The sequence below is a fragment of the Microtus ochrogaster genome, chromosome 16 (assembly GCF_000317375.1).
Source record: "Microtus ochrogaster isolate Prairie Vole_2 chromosome 16, MicOch1.0, whole genome shotgun sequence".
In the NCBI taxonomy this organism is placed as follows: Eukaryota; Metazoa; Chordata; class Mammalia; order Rodentia; family Cricetidae; genus Microtus; species Microtus ochrogaster.
Window position 1 is genome coordinate 17,083,016 of NC_022018.1, and position 7,368 is coordinate 17,090,383.

Sequence of the window (7,368 nt, forward strand, 5' to 3'; positions counted from 1 at the left end):
CACTCTACAGTGAGTGAGCAAACACCCTGGAGATGGCTCAGCAGGGAAGGTGCTGGCCACCCGAGTCTAACAGGTCTGACCATGGAAAGGCCAGGTGCAGTGGTGCACATCTGTAATCCCCGCACTCCTGAGGGTGAGAGGGAGACAGGGAAGACTGGTGCAGTGGTGCACATCTGTAATCCCAACACTCCTGCAGGTGAGATGGAGAGAGGGAAGACTGGTGCAGTGGTGCACATCTGTAATCCCGGCACTCCTGAGGGTGAGAGGGAGACAGGGAAGGCCGGGTGCAATGGTGCACATCTGTAATCCCAACACTCCTGCAGGTGAGATGGAGACAGGAAAGGCCAGGTGCAGTGATGCACATCTGTAATCCCGGCACTCCTGAGGGTGAGATGGAGACAGAGACAGTTTTGCTGGGAGCTCTGGGGGCAGCTAGCCTGGCTATACAGCACATCACAGAGGCAGAAACAGCAAGAAAGGCTTTGACAGTGGAATGTGAGAACTGACTTCCAGAGCAGTCATCTGACCTCCACACAGATCACACACACACACAAACGCATACACACACACACACAAAAACTCAGACACACACACACACACGGAGGGGGAGGGAGGGGGAAGCTAAGATCCTGGCCATAGGAAAGTGTTAACAAGTTACTAAAGCTTCCTGCTAGGTAGGGGACAGGGCAGGGGACAGGTGTATACAGTCAGATGACCCCTTGTGAACCCAAAGAATCAGATTCCTCCTGGACGCTCTACCTTTGCTATATTTCTTTTCATGTAGAAACCAAAAACCCAAATGATTTTAAAGACTCAGCCTAATGCTAAAATCCAATACTAGTAAGTGGGGTGACTACTCACATCATAATTAATGCCAGGGCTCTTTATATTATGGAAGCTTTATATGAACTCTAACATTTATAATCCTGTTCTTGAGTACTCCAATGGAAGTTGGAATGGTTGGTGAGTAGACCCGGAGCCTAGACTTAGGCTTTTAATTCTCCCTGTCTGGAAGAGAAAAGATTTTTCCACAATAGTTGGGTTTTGCAAGGATATTGGAAACCATCAGCTGTAAAACAAGCAGCAACCACAGCATCGTTTTCTTTTCTCCTGCTTTTGAATTTAGAAAAAAATAATTTACTTTCCAATTCATTAGTCACACAAAATTTCTATAAGGCATTGTAGAAATGTAGTTCTTAGAAAACACCATGAGAAATGCCTATCCCAAGAGGCCCCGTGGGAAGAGAGCAGACTCTAGGCCCGCCGGCATGTTAAACCAGGTAGTGCAGTGAGCACCTGTACTCTTTGCCCTCGGCAGGCTGAGGCAGAGCCATCATGAGTTTCAGGCCAGCATAGCTCATAGAGCAAAACGCTGCTTTGGAAAACACAGGCTGAGGATGCAACAGTGATGGTGTCCTTGTCAAGCTTGTGCGAAGCCTTGGGCTTCCTCCCCAGCATGGAACAAATAAATGGCAGGGGACTTTGCCTTTGCTTCTCCTAGCTTTTGTTGCTTACCAGGGGCTTCCAGGAATCCAGCTCCCCATGTGTGCACAGCCCTCAGGAATCCAGCTCCCCATGTGTGCACAGTCCTCAGGAATCCAGCTCCCCATGTGTGCACAGCCCTCAGGAATCCAACTCCCCATGTGTGCACAGCCCTCAGGAATCCAGCTCCCCCATGTGTGCACAGCCCTCAGGAATCCAACTGCCCATGTGTGCACAGCCCTCAGGAATCCAACTCCCCATGTGTGCACAGCCCTCAGGAATCCAGCTCCCCCATGTGTGCACAGCCCTCAGGAATCCAACTGCCCATGTGTGCACAGCCCTCAGGGCTGGAGATACGATTCAGCAGTCAAGAGTACTGGCTACTCTTCCTGCCTGCAACCACCTGTAACTCTATTCCATGGGATTAACACACTCCTCTAGCATCCTCATGATGTGGGATTCCCCTCTGTATGCTGTGAATGTTTTGCCACCATTGGTTAATAAAGAAGCTATTTTGGCCTATGGCTGGGAGAGCAGAGCGAGATGGGAAAACTAAACTGAACATAGGTTGAAAGAAGGCAGAGCCAGAGAGACTCCATGTAGCTGCCAAAGGAGAAAGATGCCAGAATCTTACTGTCAGGCCACAGCCTCATGGTGATACATAGATTAATAAAAATTGGTTCATTTAAGATGTAAGAGCTAGTTAGAAATACCCCCAAGCCATTTGACCAAACAGTGTTGTAATTAATATAGTTTCTGTGTGATTATTCTGGTCTGGGTAGCCGGGAAAACAGTGCAAAGTCTCTTTTTACATTCTCAGATACCAGGAACACATGAGGAGTATGGACACACATGCAGACAAAGCACCCACACACATAAAATAACTTTTCTTAATACAATGTGTGTGTGTGTGTGTGTGTGTGTGTGTGTGTGTGTGTGTATTATATTTCTTGCTATGTGACTTAGGGTGTTTTTAAACTTAATTTTCCTGGCTCAGCTTGTGAGTGTTGGGAGTCAAGGCATGCCCAACATGCTCATACCATACCATATTTTAGTTGTTCCTTTTTTGTCTGTCTTCCTTACTAGATTTTGAGCTTCCAAAGACAGGTGTGGTATCTGTGCCTTCCTCTCTTCTGAGGCTAACCTGGTGTCTGACACACAAGAGACCTGTGAGAGTGTGAAGAGCACCGGAAATGGCAAAGAGAAAAAGAAAGGACTACAAACTCCTCGCTGTTTGGATGCGAGGGACCAGAGAAAGCAAGAGGAGAGGAGGGCTTGTGTTTTCTCTGTCTAGGAAGCTATTCCTTTTAGCTTACTCTGACAGGCTTCTTGCCAAGTGTGGAGGGCGCAACCTAAACAGCAAAACATAATTTATGTCTTCCAGGAAATCACAAACCTATGAGAAATCAGGACATTTAAATCTGTAATGCCAGTAAAACAAACCATAAAACAGGCGAGGCACCATGCCAACAAAAGAGAGTGGGGAGACTGAGTGGCCAGGTCTGTGTGGGGCTGGCTCTGAAACCGTCACGGGAAGGTGGTGGAGTTCCGTACTCTGCAGTGACAGCAGGAGCTTCCCTTCCTGTGTGCTCACAGCTAGCCCTGACCTGTTCTTTCCAGGGAGAATTTCATTCCGTCTTCACAACACTCTCCATCAACATACTTCATGGCTGTAGACTCATCTCTGCTGTGGGAACCAGTATTCCCTAGCTCTGAGCAGCCTGGTTTAACTAGAACCTATGTTTTCTATACAAAATACAGTGCACATCCCAGCCACGTGGCAAGGCAACTGTCTCCGTGATGTGACTTGGTGACACAGTGCACTCCCGCAATCTTAGAGCCTACTCAGTGTCTGCAGGAAGGGAATAGAGAAGCATGGGGGTGAGAGGGAGCTAGCTGTTCACTGCATCTGTCTGATGTGGCTAGAGATGCATGTCTCTGATGCTTTAATGTAGTTCTGTCCTGTATAAAACCATGCTAATTTTTAAGATTTATTTTTACTTTGGTGTATAAGTGTTTCTGCTTACATATGTGTATGCACATCACTTGTGGATCTGGTATCCATTGAGGCCAGAAGAGGGAGTCAGATCCCTTGGAACTGATGTTGCAGATGGTTGTGAGCTGCCAGGTTGGAGCTAGGAATTAAATCCTGGTCCTCTAGAGAAACCAGCACACGTGACTGCTTGCCACCTCTCCAGGCTCCAAGGCTAGGTATTTCTTACATTATCAGTGCTGTCCGATATGCACACCTAAGTACTGAAAGGAGGAGGGTGAGAAGGAGGAAACAGCCAGGTTTGTGACATCTGCTTGTCCTGTGACTGATAGCTCCATTCCCAGCCCCTATCCCAGCACACTGGCCTCTGGCCAGAATCTTAGAGCTAGCTTTCCACGGCCAGGAAGGAAAGTGGCTTGGTGTGGAACCTCAGTCTCAGCCCTGCATCCCTTCTTGGGCTCTCTCCGGCAAGTGGGCTGCTGATGGGGGAGCCACTTCTTTTCTTCGCCCTGTGATGACTTTGGTGACTCAATTTTTGTAAGCACAGATGCTGGCAGAGTTTGAGTGCTTCCTAACCACCTTCCCTTCTTGGCCAAAACTTGTAGATATCAAGTGTCAGAGCAGAAGCCAGGAAGAAAGCAGTCCCGACTGTACCTCTGCTTTCCCCAACAACCTCCTGAGCTGAGCTGCTATGGGAGGGTCTCATTAGCACTAACCCTGCTGTAGGATTTAAGGGAATGATGAGAATTAAGTAGCAGAGAACTATGGCTTGAGAATAGCGACTTACGTGGGGATTTTTCCACTGTAACCTACCATCAGAACTGGGAAGCTGTTTTCTCCAGCAGTGATGTGAACTCAAACCTGCAGGTCTGGCTTGGTGAGCCAGGCTAGAGGCTGGCCCAGTGTGGCTGTGAGGCTGGGCTAGAGGGAGAGGCAATCTTTCCATTTGACCTTTGACTGGGAGTTCAGCCTTTTGTCCTTCAGTGTGGTACTCAAGACATTTTTATCTGGAGAATTTGTGTCTGGCTTCATTTTTTTATGGAATTTTTACCCAGAACACTGTGAAATACACCTAGAAGAGATCCTCATTTTTAAAGACTATTAATGCATCCTAGCTGGATGCACTAATGGTTTCCAGGATGGTATTTTGTATGCATACAGTGTGCACTGATCACACCAGATCATCCCTTTCCCACCTAAACTCCAGGGGTTAATATCCTGTTTTCAGGTGACAGGTTTTCTCTTCTGCCTCAGAGAGAGAGAGAGAGAGAGAGAGAGAGAGAGAGAGAGAGAGCGCATGTAGGGCCAGCCTTTCTGTGCCTGGCTTATCTCACTCAACATCATATCCTTCAGTTGCATCCATTTTCCTGTCAGCAATGGGATTTCCTTCTTCTGTGTGACTGGACAACATTCCATCGTCTGCCCACCACACTTCTGCCATTGATTCACCCTTAGTTTGCTCCGAGGTGGACTCTGCGCCTTGTCTCTACCGTTCAAAAGAAAACTGATTGGAAGGAGCAGCACGCATATCTGTGATTATCACAAGGAATATTTCAAAGTTGATCATCTAGCAGCAGAGAATAGAACAGAAGACACTTGAGACGAGAAAGAGAAGGAAAAGGAGGGAGTGAGAGGCTGGGCACAAACCTAGTTAGTCGGGAAAATGGTTCTGGTATCCTGCAACACAGTAGGGCAACCACACAGAATGGAAATGGATTATAGATTTCAAAATAGCTAAAGGAGAAAAGGTGATGATTCCCAACACGTGGAGAAGATACAAGGTTATATAGAAGTGCCACCTGCCTTGATTTGGTCATTATAGTTTGCACACACATACCAAACGGCAGCGCTCTGCACATAAATTTAGAAACGTGAAAATTAGAAGGAGTAGTCCTCAAGTGTGTGAGGGACAGTCTTCCTGGATGGGCCACTTGGAAACTGGGGAGGGACCCTTTGCCTCTGCCTGAAGCACGATGGGGAAGTGAGCAATGTGAGTGTCTCTCTTCCTATGGGCTGGCATGAGTTACCCTTGAAGCCCATCGACTGGCTTTTCAGAAAGTGTCTTTTAAATAATAGTGTGTCTGCAGCTGCTGCCACAAAACTAGCTGGCTCAGACGTGGAGAGACAGGACCAGAAAACTGAGCCAAAAGACATTTCCCAGTGAAACCGGGTTAGCCCGAGGATTTACGCCTCTCCTGAAAGAATGAAAACATTAGCTTTCCACATCATGTGAATGTTTGTGGCTTCCATGCCAAACCTAACATGCTAAGCTGGGGCAGGCCAGGCAGCTTCCAGAGCTCAGCAGGCTGAGCACCCTGAAGTTTAGGGGCCCTCTGTCCACACAAATCACAACAGCTCCACACTTTGTGGAGGAAATTAGCTCAGAGAAACGCCAAGTATGATAAAAAACGAAATAGATTGACATTCCAATAAAATAAGGTCGTCAACCCTGTGCACCCTGCAGGCCCCAGGGTGTGTTTATTCTAGAAATAGCTATGCATTCACACTCTATGCTTGTCTCAGAACTCACAGATTTTGAGAGGTCTGCCCCTCGCACCCCTGCTCTGATGGCGTCCATCACACTTCTATGACACATTACAGGTTCTTATTACTAATGGTGATGGATTGCCACCAGGGGAGAGCTTTCAGCAATCTGCAGACCGAAAACATAGACAAATGCACACGAGACAGAGACATACAGGGATTGGTCTTAGCGGAATGTCACATTGTCCTGTTTGACGGAGGGTGACAGTCAGCATAGGGGAGCAGAGGAGGTTTGGGGATTTTGGGGTGTGTGTGTGTGTGTGTGTGTGTGTGTGTGTGTGTGTGTGTGTGTGTTTTACAGGTCTTCGGGGTATCTGGTAATTTGCTTTTAATAATAAATCTCTCCCCCAGGCTCTCATGTTAAATGCTTGGTCCCAGTTGATGGAGCTATTGGGTGAGGTTCTGGGGATGGTAGGAGGTAGGGTCTAGTAGGAAGAAGGAGATGACTAAGTAGGTGCTTTTGAAGGCTGTATCCTGGTCACAGCTTTGTGTGCATGCACTCTACAGCCACCCCTCCCTTCCACCAGCTATAGTGGCACACAGCCCTACCACCACCTTTACAAGTTCCCAGGGAAACTCAATGAGAACTGAACCCTCGGAGAGAATGAGCCCACATACACCTTTCTTCTTTTAAGTCGCGTCTGTCAACCATTCTGTCACCCACCTGGCTCTGTTCTTTTTTAAAGCCCTGTTGGTTGTAGCTAGGGTTAATAACCATGTGGCTTCACCCAGAGAGCCCACAAATGTTGTGAGTGTGTAATCTGATGTCGAGATTTATGATAAAGAGAAAAGCACACTGGGTATTTGAAGGAAGAAGTGCTTGTGGCTAGAGAACTTGGAGAGTCTTGTGATGCAGCAGGGAACACTGGGTACTCCCAGCAAATGGGAGTGCTCCCAGCAAAGGGGAGTACTCCCAGCAAAGGGGAGTGTTTCCAGCAAATGGGAGTGCTCCCAGCAAAGGGGATTCTACTCTTTCCTTCCCTTCCCTGGTGTTAAATGACAGAGGCAGGAACAGTATTCGATCAACTTTGCCCTCAGCTGCTGTGTTGACAACTCTTTGAGCATATGCCTATCTCTGTGTTTGCAAACACACGAATAACAAAGAAAGACAAAGAACCAATAGGATGGCTTTTGAGAAACAGCACCTGAGTTGCCTCTCAAGAATGATTTATATCCATATGTTAGACACTTCTTTGCTGTGACAAATACCAGATTCAATGGGAGAGTTTGTCTTAAAATATAGAATGATTAAGAAAGACACATGAAATTGACCGCCTGTCTTCACAAACAAGTTCACATATGTACATATGCACATGTAAACATGTGCATATGAACATCTCTCACACTCC